The sequence below is a fragment of the Cetorhinus maximus genome, chromosome 16, assembly GCF_964194155.1.
Source record: "Cetorhinus maximus chromosome 16, sCetMax3.hap1.1, whole genome shotgun sequence".
Taxonomy (NCBI): domain Eukaryota; kingdom Metazoa; phylum Chordata; class Chondrichthyes; order Lamniformes; family Cetorhinidae; genus Cetorhinus; species Cetorhinus maximus.
Window position 1 is genome coordinate 888,470 of NC_135894.1, and position 20,356 is coordinate 908,825.

A 20,356-nucleotide genomic window follows, 5' to 3' on the forward strand; every position below is an offset into this window, starting at 1 on the left:
AAAATATGTAAACAAATTTTTAACATTGCAGTGTTAGAGTGGCTGATCAATCACTAATGGTGGCTTATGATGCAAATTGTGATCCAGGTAGCTTTATGTAGGAAAGGAAAAAGCAACGGATTTTGAATATAATTTATAAAGCTGATATTGTGGAAAGTTGACGTACAAAGTCATTATGGCAATGGAATTGTTACAGTTGGACCTATTCCTATATTAACAATTGAAGGGCTTTATTTTATTTAGTGTATTGATTTGGCTAATGGAGACTGTAATGTGAAGAGAGTTGTATTGCAGTCGTAGTTTGCATTTGTTGGTCTTATCCAATTTCAGTAAGCTACAGTGGCAAAAAATGAAAACGAAGAATTATTAGAAATAACATGCAATTGAAGGAAAAAATGCTTCATGTGAAAATAACAATTTTCATGTATGAAAGAGGAGTTGGCTCATGAAAGATGAGAAATGATTTGATAAATTGAGAACCAGGCACAACAATTCTAAAACTTGCCTGAGGACTTGAAATACCTGAATGATAAAATTGTTGAAGCAAGCTTCACAGAAGTTAAAATTTGATGAACTTCAAGCATTTGAAGTTCGTATGAAATTTCGTGGAACATGCCTTGACCAGGAATAGAAATGGTAGACAAATCAAAATAATTATTTGAATGCATGAATAAAAACAAAAACTAACGAAATGTTCGAACTTCGTCGGGAAAAGAGCAGTGAGATTCTCCAACTTCAATCAAATCTGGGTAAATGAACGTGGAAATGTGTGATGTGGAATCACACAGTTCGAAGATTATTCCTGTGAATAAAATTACTAATGTTTCATCTTCATTAATGGACAATATTAAAATAAATAAGTATCAGCAAAATTGAAATTGAAAACAAAAAAGACTGAAATCGCAAAATGATCATGAAAAGCCAAAAAAAAGCAGAGACACCGATGATGAAATGAATGCCGCTCATAATCTGCAAAATGCAGTTAGAACCCAGGCAAGTGGAAATTTTGCAAAGGGCCATCCAGCACCTTTAAAGGAGTGGCCGGAGAAAGTTTGTGGATTATGCAAGAGAATTGAAGGTGGAAAGAAATATGATAATCCAAAGGGAGAACATAATTGACGCTGTTCGAATGGAAATGGAGCAGAGCTGCTTGAAATTGGATCTGTGGAAGCAACTAATTCATAAAAAGTTGAATAATCAAACCACGCAAGAAGACAAATACAAAAACTTGCTGTGTGCAATTAAGAGCCACCTCAATAACATCCTTAAAAATCCTAAAGAGTAGATTTTACCTGAGATAAAGTTAAGATAATAAATAATAAAAATAAATAATAAAAATGCCGTTTTAACTTTGTTAAATCGAAATGAGAGTTTACCACATTTCATTTCAGAAGATGATTTTAACGATGGAATTCCACCCACAGGTAAACAAAAGGACGATTGCTCTGTAGACCTAAGTGGAACATTCTCTGCTGTGATAAAGACACGGAACGAGGGGATAATGCGTTTTGATCATATTATAACGTTGAAATTGCACAAGTCGTATTGCTTTCGATGACTTTCCTTTAGTACGTGTCACTAATTGTAGGGTAACATGCGCAATTTTGAAACAAAATACAAAATCTAAGAAAAGTTTGTGTTAAGCGGATGTCATGCTGTTTGGATAGAAATGTTCTCTGCTGTGCAGCTTTCCTTCTTCAAAAGCAAATGTGTTAGGAAATAATTATAACTAACGTAAACTGTATATATTTGTTGGTATTAGAAATGTGTTTTAGTTTTAAAGTTTATCTTGGTTTTTATTTCTGTACCTGTTTTGGAAAGGACAAAGTCAGATTCAATTTCACTTCTAAATCGTGCTTGCATTTCTAATGATGTTTTTACGACTGTTGCATTTAAGATAATCAATCTATACGAGCATAATTGGGCTGCTGCCTAGCAAACGGAATACAGAGATTAAGTTCCCTCCATGAACACCCGCCAAAAAGAATGATAGCAGTTTTCTTTGGAAGCTGTTGGAATTTAGTTAGTTTTAAAGATTAGGATACAGCCTAGAAGTGGAAGAAAGCCAGTTCCAAAACAAAGTTGTTCGAAGTTAGCTGCAAGAAGAGAATGGAGAAAAAGTGATGTAGAGAACCAGTCTCAGGCGAAACAAATAACATATATTGAAGATGTTGAAGGACAGGAGGGCGCTCAGAAGACGTTTTAGGCAAAAGGATGAACAGGAACCTGATTACGGCGCAGCTAAGTAAGATTAAGTTTAAAGGGCAACGAATAAGACCCCAAGCTTCAGATTTAATGAAACAAAAGCAGCAAAAACAAGTTTTAAAAGTTAACAAATTGAAAGTGGGAAGAAGATGAGAGATGCCTGAACGTATGCACCTCTTTTCTATGGGCACATTAACAAGTGGTGTACTGTTTGCAACTGAAGTGGTGAGAGAGTGTTTTGAGACAGCATGAATGCCAGCAGTGATCCCGAGAAAAGAACACTCGAAGAAGGAATCTTAATACTGAACGTGAACACTTCCAGGAGGCACCTGAGAGAAATCGATTTGGAAGAAGTCTCCATGTATAGGGGAAAGGAGGTTGTAAACCCTCCTGTGAAAGAGGAGTGCATTTAGACCGGTTGGCTGTTGTGGTGACGGCATCTGGGGTGTGTTGAGGAGAGAATTTTGGTGTGGCATCTGTCACTTGGTTACAGATTATAGTGTGTCTTACCACTGAGTGTCTATACTTTTACATGGACTGTGTATTTAATGTGAGCATTTAAGCATAATATAGCTTTTGAAATGTTGTGCATCCTTGCAGTGTTTTTTTTTTATGGATCAAGGACTATTCGAACATGGTTCATATTTTATTGCGGAAAAAATATTTATTCTTTAGTTAAAATTTGATAAGCTGACTGATTTGACTCTGTTCAGTAGCTTCTTTCCACGTTTTCATGGCCAATATGAAGTTATTTTTCATGTCAATTACCAAGTATTTTTTTTCAATTATTCTTCAGCCCAAAGATGACAGAAAGAATCTATTGTTGTCTCGAGAAATAAGAGTAAGTAGCTAACCCTACTTCACCCTAATAGTATCGGTATCAATTGAGATATTGTTACAGAAATTTCAAAGATGAGTCAGCATTTCTAGCCCTAGTTTCCACATTTCAAGCCATGTCTTATTATTTTCTCTAAAACAAATTACTAACCCCGAAAAAAATTAATTATATCATTACTTAACATCCAGTCTTCAGAGTAAATGACTTAATATTCAAAAGTCGAGTCAGTGTAAAGTGTAATGATCGCAGCAAATATATGTTTATCTCGGTTATATTGTGTGGCTTTGGGAGCACGATTTGTTAGCACGTGCTGGATTGTCCATTTGTTGACGGGAACATACAATCTTTAATGTCCACAATGCAACACATTTAGATACATCTATTGTGGTAACATGGACAAACGGACCACAGGAGTCTCAGGTACAGGTCACGATCGTTTATTCGAGCAATTTCAAGGAGAAAATCATCTCAAGGCAACTTGAGATAGTGATCAGCTAAATTACAAGTGATCACCATATTTTTACATTATTGGTCACTTCCAAGAACATTCTCATGATTCAGATCCCGTCATCATTTAGGTTTCCGTTGAACAGACATCTCTGGTAACAGGTACATGGAGACCATCCCTTCTATCTAAACTGTGACCTTCTGTCCTCCGGCTATCTGTTGAAGAACACATTAAATCTTAGTTGTTTTGCAACGTCTTCAGTTTCAAACCCAGGACATTGCTGGTAATTGCAAACCCTGAGGGTGTAAAAAGTTCGAGCGTGTATAAGGCTCGCCTGGTTTAACTGTTTAACAGTTAATGTACTGATTTGCGCGGGCCTGCCTGTAGAATATAATTTAAGCGATTAATTCAGTTTTAATGCAATCCTATTTCCTTCGCCCAAACAGATCCAATACTGTTTCAGACTAGAGGCTGGATCTGTTGTTAGATTTAGCAGGACACGTTGCAGTTAAAACAACATTTGTTAACAGAATTTCTGCTGGAAGTTGGGGAACAGAAAGTTCTGGGGAACAGGGACAGCTAAGTGAAGCTTGAATGATGCTGTCTACTATGTGCATTTAGGAATCAGCGATCGTGCAGAAGATTAGAAACCAGGTCAGAAACTTGTTAGTCCGTTGGAACACAATCTTGGGTGAAGAGATTGAACGGAGGTGAGCAGTCGTTGGGGCAGGCTTCTGTCCTGCTGACAAAGCATTTCAGGAGCAAGCACCAAAGAACGTCGAAGCTGAATGGTAGCTTCAGAACATTCACAGGTTTTCCCTTGAATGAGAGGAGATGAAACCTCTCGAGGGAAAGGCAGACTTCTGAAGATATTCTGCGACCCACAGTGCTCACTGACATCTGTGTGGGTTGCTGGGTAACATTCTTGCGACCATGTCCTCGCAACCCCTGCTGTTTAGTGTCCAATTTCAGTGTGAGCTTCCAGGAAAATCATGCTTAGATGATAATTATGAAACATGCTACATATAGTCCTTATAGGACTGTATAAGGATTTGAATTTTTCTGTGCTAGTTGAACTAGGCGCTAATTAAATTTTAATGTGAAATTGTAATGTTAAAGTTTAATATGGAGATTATTAATTGCTTGCTTTGGCGACTACTGTACAATGAAATTATTTATGCTTGTTTAAACCTTGCAATCTCCATGGTTTTATTATTATCATCAGCAATTGGGATTCCAAATGTCCTCTGCTTTACAAGATACGTAGCTGGATCGGAAGATTATTACCATAGGCGTTATTAAATCATTGTAATTAAAATAAAGGCGATGATTCCAAGTTATTATTCTCTCCATGATTCACAAAAATTCTAATTATTCTGTATTCCAGTGACCTGAGGAAATGACCGATTATTGTTGTAATGAATAATCTACAGACCAAAAATAGAGAGGAGCTTTAATTATCACCAAGTTTCAAAAGCACTGAGAATATCAAATCCTTATGCATTCCATTGAAGGCTACATTTATTATTTTTCATCCTTCAATAAACCTAATAAACCTGGAAGCATTATGTTATGCAATAAATGGGGTACAATTGAAAGTCTTGTACAGTCCAATAATCAGAGGAAACATCGTTTTTTATCAATTAATCACAGTAAGTAACTAATTATGGTTCAGTACTGTCTTCCAAAGAGAATAGGGAAATAAACATAATTTCGCACTCCAATTTTTCAACAATATGCAAATTATTATTGTGATCTATCAACACAATAAACATTTACTTATTGTTCTGTCCCATTAATCACATAATTTGGTCTTAATATTCCGGCCAATATGTAGAGAAATCGTCTGTTGCTTTTTAACCATTAACTTCAGTGAATATCTAATTATTTTTCTGCTTATTAATACTAGAAGACTGGATCGAATTTTAAGTTAATTATCACATTGAATTTCGCAGAATGTATACACTACCATTTCAATCAAAATGCAACGATTGATGACGTTTCTTCCAATCTCCACTGTAAATAAATAGTAATTCAATTCACTGTTCTGGGTTAGTAGCAGCTTAATGATCATTCAAATAATTGTAGCAAAAATCGAACTACTGTCATGGCCAATAATCAAAGAACATTGTTCTGTTCAATATTCACAGCACGTTCACCTTAAATGTTCAGTGCATTTATCTTGGTAAATATGTAATTGATATTCTTTCATACAATTGCATTTAAAATGAAATTATTCTTAAACTTAATAAATTATACTTTTTATTCAGCCCAATAATCACTGGTGTTGATATTCAAAGTTTATTTCGGGAAGATCAGAAAAGTTCCAATTTTGTTTTTGTTCATTCTGCGTAAAAGTAGAAGAAACAGATGGTGCACCACCAAAATACCTAATTTTCCTTCACTTCGTAAATAGAGTAAGTAGAACATTAGCTTCAAATTCCAGAATTTCGTCAAGGTACACATACAGTTCTGCCAACCAGCACAACGATTGTGTATCGAATGAAGTGTGCAATTAACAGCTAAATTGAAGGTGTTGTAGCGTAAAGCAACCAGCACAGTGACTATGTAATCATTAGTGCAATAAAAGATTTACACAAATATCATTTGTTCTGTCCATTCAGCAGAATACGTGTGTAGTTGATGAAAAGTGCAATAAGCACGTTGAAATAAGTATTGTATGTTATCTACCAAACAGCAGTTTAAGTGTGCAATTAATGAACTCCTCAACAAGCAGATTAAATAACCGATAAAAGCAAAAAACTGCAGATGTTAGAAATCCAACACAAAAACAAAAATGCCTGGTAAAACTCAGCAGGTCTAGCAGCATCTGCGGAGAGGAACACAGTCAACTTTTCGAGTCCTTATGACTCTTCATACGGACTCGAAACGTTGACTGTGTTCCTCTCCACGGATGTTGCCAGACCTGCTGAGTTTTTCCAGGTATATTAGATTTTGTCTTAAATAAACGATATTTATTTCCGTACAATAAGCACAGTAATTGTGTAATTAATGAACATTTCAATAGGCAAATTAAATAAATATTGTTTTTCTGACTAATGAGGTATGAAGAGTCATAAGGACTCGAAAAGTTGACTGTGTTCCTCTCCACGGATGTTGCCAGACCTGCTGAGTTTTTCCAGGTATATTAGATTTTGTCTTAAATAACCAATATTTATTTCCGTACAATAAGCACAGTAATTGTGTAAATAATGAACATTTCAATAGGCAAATTAAATAAATATTGTTTTTCTGACTAATGAGCACAATAAGTGTGTAATTCATGAACAGTGGAATAAGCAAATTCAATAAACATTGTTCTGTTCAATGCTCACGCAAAATATATTTCATTTGAGAGAAATTGCATTGTATATGATACATATTGAAATGCTTGTAATCGCTTCTCATATATAACTATTTTTAATTCAATAATTGCAATAAATATGATTGTGCTTCTCGTACAACTATTCCATTGTGCAGCTTCTCAATGCTCAGTTCAACATACACCGTGAAATTTTAATCATTGTTTTGACCAATTGTCAGTGCTAATTCCATACTCCTGCACAGCGAAATAATAATATCGCATTTCTAGTTAGTTTAGCTTCATTGCTGACAGATAAATGTTGAATAATATTCAAGTACAGCTTGAAACCTAAGGATATTCTGGTGTCAATGTTTCCTGTAAATGCCGAGTTACTGTTTGGTGCACAATAACTTATCAAAGCAGTGCATAACCTAATATTACAAAGCCATACCTAGTTGCTTCACTTCCAACAAATAACAAGTTATTGACTCAATTTTGTCTCCAGACATCACAGTGCTGATTAGTCATGGTACAGTTTAATGAAGACAGTAAATATTTGAATTATGTTCAGCCCAATATATAAGAAAAACAGCTAATTATGTTTTATTCTGTCCGCTCATTGCACACAGTGTCCAATTTGTTTTCATCTGAACAATCCCAATAATCTAAAATTATACTTCAAGCTGGCAATTATATAACATAGTTCTTCCCACTGTTGAAATTAGTATCAAACTTTGTGTATTCCATAATCACTGTATATTTCGAATTGGTTTATGTTCTAATTAATCAAAAATTATTAGCCCAATAAATTAACATTTTTCATCGAGTAACCCAGTAAATTAACTAATCATTCGTTATTTCGATCATTGGATTAGATTTCAATATATTTTAGGCGAACGGTGAAACCGATAATCAACCTGAAAATGTCAGAATAATTGAAGTAAAATTGGGAAATTTTTCAGCCCAATATTCATAGCAGCCGCTAAGTTATAAGTCTGGAGTATGTTGACACAAAATATACAATTATTTTTCGGACCATAGCATGTGCAAAAGTTGTCCACCTTATGACGTATCAGTTAGTTAATTAAGTTAACAGTTATGATTAGATTGTTTTAATAAAATCAAAACATGCAGTGAATATAGCTATTCTTCTCCCCAGTAATGGCACTGAGTTAATTCAATACTTATAGACTAGAATGAATGTCACAATAACCAGGTAACTAAGCCTTAAGTGAGGGAACAATGTATTCCCTCTGGTAAATTTGTGGGCAATTCATAAGATATTAATTCTCCCCATTGTATTCAAATTCAGTTACATTTTTATTGTTACTATTCTTCACCATAAATAATCAAGTGTTTAGTTTGCTGGGCGCACTGAACATCAGTGACACACTGATTATTTGGGAGAAATATGAGACTTTTTTGACATTTATTGGAGTAATGATTCTTTATATTAAATCGTACCCTTTTAAGTACTCACCTACGTCGTGGATCGATCATTAATTACATATTGTTTTGGAATAATAACTCGGATTTTAAAGTGATTATTGAGAGCAGCAAATCAATTTCATTTCTACCGTGATTATTAAAATGTTTCTTGAATGTTTTATAATCACTGCTATCATTGGCCTAAAACTATAAGTACTTTATCATGAGGAGCAAACTGTACCTTGGATTAAAATTACATGGCCTTTTAGATAAACAAGAACCATAAATGCATGAAGTAATCACACTCATTATTTGTAAGAATAGTGGTAATCAAACTGAATACAAACATGTTGGGGGAAGGCAGGGTGGCGTAGGCGATTTGATTCTATTGCAGAAATTTAAACTGGAGCCCTTGATGCATCAAAATAAGTGAGGTTTGAAATGCTAAATACGGACAAAGGCTGACTTATTGTGATATGAGCTGAGAAGAATTTGGATTTTCAGATAATTCAGGGAAATTTGAATGCTAGCTGAAGAACCTAAGCCGAGCAGCGTATTCCCCCCCCCCCACCCCCCCCCGCCCCCCCCGTCCCCCATGCACACACAATTTTTCTGATTGCATCAACCCGAGGAAAATATTTATATGCTGAGAATGTTAAAGTTGCAAAGACATATGGGAACAATTGCACTTACATTGAAATGGGGGAACATGTATGAAGGAGAATGAGGATACTGTATCAGATATGAAGGCAATATAAGATCCAACATAAGCGTGAAACCCAGAATAATAATGAATTACCTCTGATGTCTCGAAACCTAAGCTCGGAAAAACCACTTTGAATTCTGCTCTCCAGGGTATTGTTTTGATTTGCCTGGATTTGCTATCATCAAGCTGTTAATGTTTTCAGCATTTAGGAAAACATTGTTGTTTTAAAATAAAGGCTTCCGCTCGTGGTGTGTATTAATTTGATTACAGCTAACTAGCCTTGGTGCTTTGCTATATTCTTGCTTTGAAGTATAAATAGGGAAGTAGTGTACTTTTGCATTTTTTGTTCTCAGCAGTCAAGAATTGGAGTGAAAAGTGATGCCACCCTAGCAGGTAGGGAGCAATATATTTGTACTGCTAACATAATTGTTTCAGTGAAAGGTGTTTTATTGTATGGGAGGTTTAGTTCAGAGGTTGTTCATACAATTCGAATTTACATTCAATGGGATTTTTAGACATAACTTTAGCAGGTTACGGGTGTGCAGAGCAGAAACTATGTAAGATCAAAAGGCCGATGTCGGCCTCCAACAGCCGCCACAGGATCCAAAGTGAAATTAATCTCTTTTGAATTCGTAAGGTGAAAACGCTTTGCCTGGTGTTTGGTTAAGTCTATGAGTTGCTGTTGCCGTGATGTAGCTTAGTTTTAGTTAGTAAGAAAAACACATATTCCTGGTAATTTGATACCATGTATACATTTTAACCAGTGTAAATTAATGAAATATTTTATTTAGTTTATTGTAAAAACTCGAGAAATGATGGTCTGTTTCCTGAATTTGGATTTGCAGCTGGAATTGAATACATAAATTTAAAGTTTATTACATTTGCTTATATTTTCCCTCTAGGATTTTTATTTAGCACGGCTTTATCGACTGCCTCGGTCATAATTATTGGCGGCTCATTCAGGAAAACGTTATTTCTCTAAATCCTCGATTGGATAGAAATTTATGGCTCTCAAGCTTAGGAATGCGAGAGACAGTTTGAATTAAGGAGAATGAGGATACTGTATCAGATATGAAGGCAATATAAGATCCAACATAAGCGTGAAACCCAGAATAATAATGAATTACCTCTGATGTCTCGAAACCTAAGCTCGGAAAAACCACTTTGAATTCCATTATATATAAGCGGGTATGATCTAAGTATAATATCGAATATGTGGCTGCAGGGTGTCAAAGGACGGTAACTGAACATCTCCGGGTATTCCATATGTAGCAAGGGCAGACAAATAGGGAAATGAGGCGTTGTAAAACTTTCCACAAAGGACGAAATCAATGCAATAGTGAAGAAGGTTATTGGCTCAGCAAATAATTATGTAGAATTTGTTTTGGTGTAGGTAAAAAAAAAAACAATGGGTAGAAAACCCTTATTTGGGTTTGTCTATAAGTGCCTAAACGGTAATGGAGATGCAAGGGTAGACATTAAAGATGCATTTAGAGAGGCATGCAATAAGAGCACAACTGTAATATGGGTGTCAATAATCTACATGTAGGTTACAAAAACGAAACGAGCATTAATAATGTGGAGGGCAATTTCATGGAGCGTGAACATGATGTTTTCTTTTGAGGAGCCAACTAGAGAGCAGGCTTTACTAGACTTGGTATTATGCAATGAGAAAGGATTGATAATCATTCTCCTTGGGCAAGTGTAACCACAAAACGTCATTATAATCCATTAAAATGGATAGTGAAGAAGTTGAATCTTAATCTATGGCCCTCAATCTAAATAATGGTATCGAGGAGGGTGTGAGCAGCAATTTACAACTTACGAATTTTGAAACTAACTGAAAGGATTGAACGTGGATTGGCAATCATTCAAGGGAACTATGCTTGAATTACAAAATGATTCATTCCTCTCTCCGGCAAAATAAATAAATAAATAAATAAATAAATAAATACATACATACATACATACATACATACATACATACATAAATAAATCAGTCAAATAAGCAGGAAACGTGGCTCCACGACGAATTGCAAGATAAATTACGCACGGTATCGTATCCAAAGAGGAAACCTTTATATTTTTGTTAAATAAAGCAGCAGAAGGACTGTTTAGATTTTAGCCAAAGTAGACAAAAATATTGACCATGCAGGGCAAAATGGGGAATTTTAGCAACCTTGCAGGGAACAGCAGAAACTGGCTTCAAAGACTTCTATAAATCGGTTATGATGAAAAGATTAGCACAGAAAAATGCACAGTGCAATCAGACAAGAGGGAATTCTCAATGGGGAAGACATAAATGGCACGTCATTTTGACAAATGTTCTGGTTCTGCATATAGAAATGGGGGCCTTAACTAATTTCTCACGAAATGCAAGGGAACCAGGGATCTAATCAGAGGGAGGAATTGAAGAAAATAATTCTTAACCAAAAATTAAAAATGGTGCTCGTGTAGTTAATGGCCTTGAAGGCGGCCGAATCCCAAAGGCCTGATAATCTACACACCAGTATATTAAAGTAAAATTCTGGGGGCATATCTGATCCAATGTTGTCATCTTTCAAATTTCTATAGACTCTGGATCAGTTCCTGCAGATTAGACTGTGGCCACTTTATGAAGAAAATAGAGGGAGAGAAGAATGGGATAGTGAAAAAGGGAGAGGATGTAATCGAACGGTTGAAATCCTTGAAAGTTGGTAAGTCACCAGGGCCAGATGGATTATTTCCAAGGATGCTGCAGGAAGTCAGAGGGAGATAGCAGATGCTTTCAGGATGATTTTCCAATCATCAGTAGTTACAGGGAAGATAACGGAGAACTAGAGAAATGCAAATGTATTTCCATCGTTTGAAAACTGATCAAAGGAAATGCCAAACATTTATTGCCCAATTAGGCTTAAATCGGTGGTGAGTAAATTAGTTCAATCAATCCTGGGTGATAGGATTAAAATCATGTGGAAAGGCATGGACTAGTCAGGGATGGTCAACATGGATTTGTTGAAGGAAGATTTTGCAGGAAGGTACTGCAGTGGATGTTGTGTACATGGATTTTAGCAAGGCCTTTGACAAGGTCCCACATGGCAGATTGGTCAGGAAAGTAAAAGCCCATGGGACTCAGTGTAACGTGCCAAACTGGATAAAAGGTGGCTTTGCAACAGGAAACAAAGGGTAATGGTCGATGGATGCCCTTGCAAATGCAAAGTTGTCCAAAGTGATGTTCCATAGGGTTCGTTTTACGGAACCTTGCTTTCTCTATTAGTTATAAACCATTTGGATGTGAACGTGGGGGGGCAGGATTGCTAAATTTGAAGCTGACACAACTATAGTCCGAGTAGTCGATAGTGCACAGGATAGCCATAGTCTCCAATACGATAGAGATGGGTTGATGGAATGGGCGGTACAGTGGGAGGTGAATTTTAGCATAGAGAACTGTGAAGCCACACAATTAGGGAGGTTAAACTGTAGCAAGGAGTACAAAATAATTGGGGATAAACTATTATGGGTAGATGAATAAAGGGAACTTCGTGTGCGGGTACTTAGGTCCCTGAAAGCAGCGTTTCAAGTAGACAAGTTTGTAAATAAGTCATATGGATAACTCTCCATTAGTGACACTGGAATAGAATATAAAAGTAAGGATAACGTGTTGAAATTGTATAAGACACTGGTGAGGGCACAGTTGGGGTATTGTGCGCAGTTCTGGTTACCACATTAAAGGAAGGATGTAATATTTCTGGAGAGAGTGCAGAGGAAGTTAACAAGACAGGGTGAGAAAAGTGTCACGACGAGGAGAGTTTGGATACGTTGGGATTGTTTTCCTTAGAAAAAAACAAGGCCCAGAGGTGACATGATTGGGGTGTGCAACATTATAAGGGGAATATTTAATATGTAGAGTATTAAATTGTTCCCCTTGGTGGTGAATTCTAGAACTAGGGGAAATAGATTCAAGATAATTGGCAGATGATGTAGGCGGGACATGAGGAAAACATTTTTTTTTTTTGTCAGAGGGCAGTGGGTGTGTGGAGTTTGCTGCCGAAGTTGGTTGTAGAGGCAGAAATGTACACTTTTTTGAACATACCTGGATCTGCTCCTTAAGTACTGAGAGGTGCAAGGCTAAGGGCCGGGAGCAGGAAGGTGGGTTTAGAATGGGCAGCTGGGTGTCATCGGGCTGGCATGGACCAGGTGGGCCGAATGGCCTTATTCTGTTCCGTAACTTTTCCACGTTTATATGGTTCTAAATACCGCCCAGTTAAAATAACATTGGCAGTGATTATAATACCAAGATTAATTATAAAAACTTGGTAATCGAACACTTGGAAAGCATTAATGGAGTTAGACAAAAAAAATCATGGATTTATGACAGGAAAATCATGCTTTTGTAACCTACTAGATTTTTCTGACAATGTAATTAGTGGGAAAGGTGCGGTGAGAAGTCAATGGGCATGGTGTACTTGGATTTGAAGAAAACATTTTTTAAAATTCCCGCATGACAGGAAAGAAGGCAAGTTTAAAGCACATGCAAATTTAAAGCACATAGATTGGGATGGATTGATATTTGTTTGACAGACCAGAAACAGAGAGAGGGAAGATTTTTTTTTCCCAGGTGGCACGCGGTGACCAATGGAGTATCGCAGGTATCAATGCCAGTGCCCCAACTACTTACGATATACATAAATGAAATGGATTAGGAAAACATTTGCAATATTTCCATGCTTTCTGACGATACAAAAGTGGGCCGGGTTCTGCATTGTGAGGAGGAAGCAAGTAGCATTCATGGTGGTTTAAACAAGTTATATATTTGGGCCAACACATGGCAGATACAATGCAACCTGGATGAATGTAAAGCTATACGCTAGAGTGCGAACAGCAGCAATGCTGTTTTTAAATGGTGATACATTGCGAAATATGGATGCACATAAAGATCTGGGTGCCCTTTTACACCAGTCAATGATATTTAAGAAGGTGCAGCCAGCAATTAGGAAGGCACATGGTATGTTGGACTTCATTTGCAAGAGGATTTGAGTTCAGAAATAGTGATGTGTGACTGCAGTTATACAAGGCCATGGTGAGATCACACTTGGATTATTCCATGCAGTTTTGGTCTCCCCATCTAAGAAACGTCATACTTGCCATCGAGGGAGTGCAGCAAAGTTTCACTAGGCTGTTACCGAGGATTGCAGGGCAGTCATATGAGGACAGACTGGTTCAACTGGGACTGTTTTCAACACAGTTTAGAAGAATCAGAGGGGCGCTGGTTGAAATGCAAACAATTCTAACAGGGCTAGACAGGTTAGGTGCAGGTGGGATGTTCCCAATTGTTGGGTGGGTGGGGGGTGGGTGCGCTTTAGAACCAGGGTCCACAGCCTCAGGTCATGAGGCAAATCAGAGGTTGGAAACCTCAGGAATTCTCTACCACAGAAGGCTTTGGAGATTGGGCCACTGATTATATTTAAGAAATAATTTTTAATATTAGGGGCATCAAGGAGTATGGAGAGATAGACGGAATATGGCGTTGACATAGAGGAATGGCCATGATCGATTTGAATGGGGTGGAAGGCTCGAAGGGGCGAATGGCCTTCCTTTCTTCTTCTTAGTTTCTGTGTTTGCTATGGAGTTATAACAACAAATATTTCTGTACATTAAGGGTTGTGTAAGAGTTTTTTCATCCTTTCATCTGGAGATGGATAAAATCATATCTCAATTTTGCTTCCTGTATCCACCCATTTTAATCACATTCTCATGGGCCATCTCGTTCACTTCCCTTCCCGGAAATTGACGTCTCTGCCTTCTGTAGGCTGCCCACTAATATTCATTAAAAGCCCAAAGTTTCGCACAGCTACTTGCACAGCAGCTCGTCATACCCAGCTTTTTGATAGAAGCACATCTCAATATTTCACTTCCTACCAATCTGTCACGTATGTTCTGATGCTGCCTTCCTAAGTGGCACTTCTAACATGCTTTCAATTTTCCTTTACTGAACTTTCCCATGGGCCACGCTGAAGCCTCAGATAATCCACCCCCACGTGAACCGCACCCACCCACACCAAACCAACCCCACCACCCCCACCCCCACCCCCCCCACCCCGGCACCCCACCACCCCTCCTCCTCTTCCTCCGAGCCTCCTACAATACATTTGATGGCTGGGCCTTCTACCGTGTTCAACCCATCTCCCAGGCCTCTGCCCTCGCACTTTCCACTTCCTCTTAGGGCAATGTTAGAGTCCCCCTTGTTTTCACGTTTAAGCCCACAGGCAACAGCATTCAAAGGATCTTCCTCCACCATTTCCACCAACTCAAGAATGATGCGACCACCAACCATATCTTTCCCTCAACACACCTTTCATCATTCCAAAGGACCAATCCGTGACAGCCAGATACACTCTTCCATTACGCCCAACACCCCATCCACCTCCCACAGCAAATTTGCATGCAATCGGAGTACGTGCAGTTCTTGCCACTTGCAATCAATCCTCCTCACTGTTCAATAGCCCAAATCATCCTTTCACATAAAGCAGCACTTCACTTGCACCTATTTAAATTTGCATTTTCAAACACAATTTTAAAGGATGTTTGTTTCGCTGGCAAGGCCATATTTGCACTCAATTTCACCATATTATTCTCTGCATTCTCAGGATCACATGGGATGCAGCCGTTCAGAAAGGCAGCTCACCACCAGCTTCTCAAATGCAATTAGGAATTTCAATTTAACACTGGCCCAGCCAGCGAAGGCCAACTCATGTTAATTAATTTAAAATGTAATTTTCCGCCATATCGTCCAACTTCAGGATGATGCCACCACCAAACTCAGCTTAACCTCATACACCAACCGCCCCCTCAATCCGCCCCGCCAGCATTGAATAGGGGGTGTTCCATCAGGGAAACCTTGTGTTTAGCGTCATTCACCCACAAATCCAAATCAGCTTTCCACAGCAACTTGCCATGAAATCGCAGAAAGCGAAGAGTGTGCCACTTTATATTCTCCCTTCATAACCCTCCCCCCACCCCAACACACCAAACCCTCCCCTCAACACCCCCCCCCCCCCCCCCCCCCACCACCCCCCTCCCCCTCCCCCACACCCATGACCCATACAATCCTTTCCGGTGAACCAGCGCTTCAATTGCACGCCATTCAATTTGTTCTACATCTTTTGCTGCTCCGAATGTGGTCCCGCTACATTACGGATACTGCACAACAACTGGGTAAGCGCTTTGCTGAACGCTTTCACTCAGTCTACAAACATGTTCCAGGCCAGGCTGTCCTGTTGCTTGCAATTGAAACAAATCATTCTGCTCTGATGCCTACATGTCCAAACATTGTGCATTAATTACAGATTATTTCACTTAATTAAATTTCTCCATCTGCCCAAAACATTACCATGTGTGTCTGCAAAATACATGTTAGTGGTAATACTACTATACCAACATTTAGCTCCGCACCCCACCACTACAGTTTAACCATCACGCCCACCCACGACCGGCGCCACATTCCTGCTCCTAGTTTCTATGCTTCCATGTTTATTTTTTTCTATTATGTGGTAAATTGCCTATTTGGAAGATGAGGAACTGTTCCCCCAGTTTGCATTGGGCTTTACTGGAGAATTGCAGCAGGCCAAGGGTGGGCATTTGAGCACGAGAGCAGGAAGGTGCGTTGAAATGACAAGCGAGAGTAACGCCTGTGTCAGGCTTGGGAACAGACCCCAGATGTTCAGCAAAGGGATCACCAAGACTACGTTTATTCTCTCCAATGTATAGTAGACCCCATTTTGAGCAGCAAATACAAACATCAGCATCTACGCAGGCCCTTACCCCTACAAAAGTTGAGGTAATGGTGTAATACCATTGGCGCTGGACTAGGAATCCAGTGTTCGAAAACCACAATGGCAGACGTTCAAATTTGAAACAAATAAAAATCTGGAAGTAAACGTCTACCAATGGCCATGAAACCATAGTCAATTGTAAAGCCCGTCTGGTTCACTAATGTCCTTTAGGGAAGAAGATATATCACCCTTAACTGGTTAAGCCTAATGCAACCCAAGATGCACATTCCAAAAATGTGCTTGAGTCGTAAATGCGCTCTACAATGGCCTAGGAAGTCATTGAGTTGAAAAGAAACGACAAAGTCACAAAAGATTAATAAAAGCACACTGACTACCCCGCATTAGCACATGGACCGGAATTGGGAACTATAAAGTTCTCCTCAAAAACACCTGGGGATTAGTGACAAAAGTGGGATCGCTGTCTCACACGCTGTCATGGAACATATTGACATACTCATCCTCACGGTACCACACCTTACAAATAAGGACCCAGACTCTGCAATCAACTTACCTGGGCCTGCCCTGGCGGATGCCCAGGGCAGACACAGCAGAGCTGACACGACAGTTGTATACGTTAGAGAGGGATTTGCACTTGGAGTTTTCAACATAAAATCATTGCACATGTAACCTCATGGCATCAGGTCAAATATATGCAAGGTAAGCTCCTGTTCCTTATCACGTGGGCCGCCCCTTAGCTGATGAACCAGTTATCCTCCAATTTGACCAACAGCTGGAAGTGAAACTGAGGACGATAAGGGCCGCAGAATGTTCTCTGAGAACTTCAATGTCCATCACCAATAGTGAGGCGCTCGCCACACTACTGACCGATCTGGCAGAGTCCTAAATGTCATTCCTGATGGACTGGGTCTTCAGAAGGTGGTGAGGGAGCTCACAGGAGGGGGAATAATAAATTGACGACATTTTCACGAACCTACGTGCCATGGATGTAATTGTCCATGGCAATAATTTATCTGTTCACCAATTTCCTTGAATCAATAATTTATAGAAATAATACTACAAAAAATATTATGGAAGAGTCAATTTTTTGATGTAACAATTAGTTTACCTAAGGAAATTTATCAGGTCAGGGGTCAAATCTCATATCACTTCTGTTTAAGGGAGAATTGAGTAGCTTGGGGATTAAGAAGTTCGAATAAACAGTTTAATATTCAGAGTCACAAAGGGTTTAGGAAAGAATGCATCACACAATAAAACCATGATGAGAGCGTGCTGTAAGGATTATCAAGAGGATTTGGTTTGGATGAATTCCTTTCGTGTTATTTGCTAATAGGGGCGCTCCTAATGCATAGACTTGTTTAAGTCACTTTTAACCAGTTTATGGACCTGAGGAAAGGGGCCACTGAGTCATAAGTATTTGATGTTTCATTTCAAATCCACTCCCTTGTTTTAAGCATCGAAGTTCCGAGAGAGAATGGATAGAGCAGGTGAGTTGGCTAGATAACATTTAACGATACAACACCAAGTTGTGCAAGTGAAAACAGACAGGGACGCTAGTGGTCCAAATGTTGTTCCTAGAGATAAAGTGCCTTTTCTGTCAACAGCCCTGGGTGATTCGTTAAAGTCAACATTTATTGAGCCTTACAGGGTGGAGAAGAAACTTATTGTGAAGTAAATTATTTAATAAATAATCCAGCTGGAAGGAGGAATCTGACGGTGTGTCATGTAAATATACTTCTAATATACTTGGGCAGATAAGAGGGCCGATAGGAGTATTTAGTGGCAGTGTAACATGAGAAAGCGGTATAAATACAGGACTCGAAAATTGATTTGCCCCTAATCAAATTGGATTATTAATGATTACTCGAAAATTTGCATGTAATGTTGAGAAACCTTCCATAAAATTGTCAAAGTGATTTCGAACAGTTATTGCAGTTGCACAAAGCTATTTGTTGGATAATTCTGGGAAACTCCAAACTCCCACTCCGTCACCCTAACTGATACTACATGAGGGATTTAGATTAACACTGACTTTGTACCCCTCCCCCGGTCCCCAATGAAGCCCCTGTAAATGTTGACAGACAAATGATCAGCTGTAAATACTGACACACCACACATGGACACCGTGTACATAATGATACAGCGACCATAGATCCACTGTAAATAGTCACACACCTACGGGGACCAACAGTAAATACTGACACGCCGACGAAGGGCCTACTTAAAATAGTGACACGCCTCCAGGTACCCCCTCCAAATAGTGACACACCCCTGGGAACACCATTCAATACTGAAACACCACATAGGGTCCCCCTGTAAATACAGACAACCCCGCGGCTCCCCTTTAGGAACTGAGATATTCCAGCCTGGCCAATGCAATATATGATAATTCCCCCATTAATACCTGTAACAATTACAAATAATTGCTGGAGTGTTGCCACCTTCACAGCCAACGTGTCAGAATTGCAGATTGATGAAATTTGTGAACAGCAGGACCATCCGGCATTTAAATCTCTGTAGGATGTGCCTCTGCTTTAAGACTCGGAGACATTGAGCTGGGGAGTAAGGGTCATGGGAGGAACTGTGGGGCCTATTGTATGCATACCTGGTTGTCTTGGTGCCAATGTGAACTGAACGCTGCATGTTAGATTTCTGAGACTGTCTGTGAGGGTCAATGATAAGGGTTTGATTCCCTGCAGTGGGGAAGTGCTTCATTTTCCTTAATAAACTGCATTTTACATCTAATGTTTCAGTGAATCTGATCTTATTCCAGCCAAAGTGTTTAATGAGCTGGATAATGGACAATGATTTTTACCCGGAAGTCAGTGAGACACATAAAGTGTCATTTCTGCTGCAATCGTTCCATCCCTGTGTCCCATGAACAAAAACCCGGAAATAGATTCTCCTAAAGGCTTAGTAACTAGGAGCAGGATTAACCCAATGAGCCCAAGGAGCCTCAGCCAACGTTCAATAAGATCATGGCTAAAATTCCAACTCTAGTGCAACTTTTGCATTGCACCCACGTCCTTCATTCTCTTAGTACTGAAAAAAAAAATGTACTATTCCCTGAAAGATAAACAGCAAATGAACAGCCACATTCACTTGGTGTCGAAATATACAATTATTCAATACCATTTGAGTGAAATTATTTCAACTCTTTTCCGTCCTCAATGACTACCTTTTGTTTCAGAAAGGGTAGTCCATAATTCTACAACCTCCCATCGTCTACCCTATAAATCCCCTTAATGATTTTTGCAGTTACGTTTGATCATGTCTTTTTCTTCTAAACTATGTGGAAAATAAATCTAGGTCACTTACTCCCTCTTCACAGCACAGTCTCCAATCCCAGAAGTGAGCCTTGTGAATATTCGATTCAATCACTCTAAGAGAAGTGTACACATCCTTAGGTAAGGAGACACAGCCGGTGCAAATCTGTGTAATGTGAATTACAGAGGTATCGAAAAGAGGATTGATGGAAATCACATTGCATCAATGAATACATTGCTGATACAGGAGTTCAATTCACTTGGCGACTGATTCGCAGCCAGAGGAAACCTGTTCTGTGTGATAAATTATCCTGTTATAGTTAATCCTTTGTACACATGACTGAGGGGCTGCCGGAGATCATCAGATATTTTAGTAGCATTAAGCTGAAGCA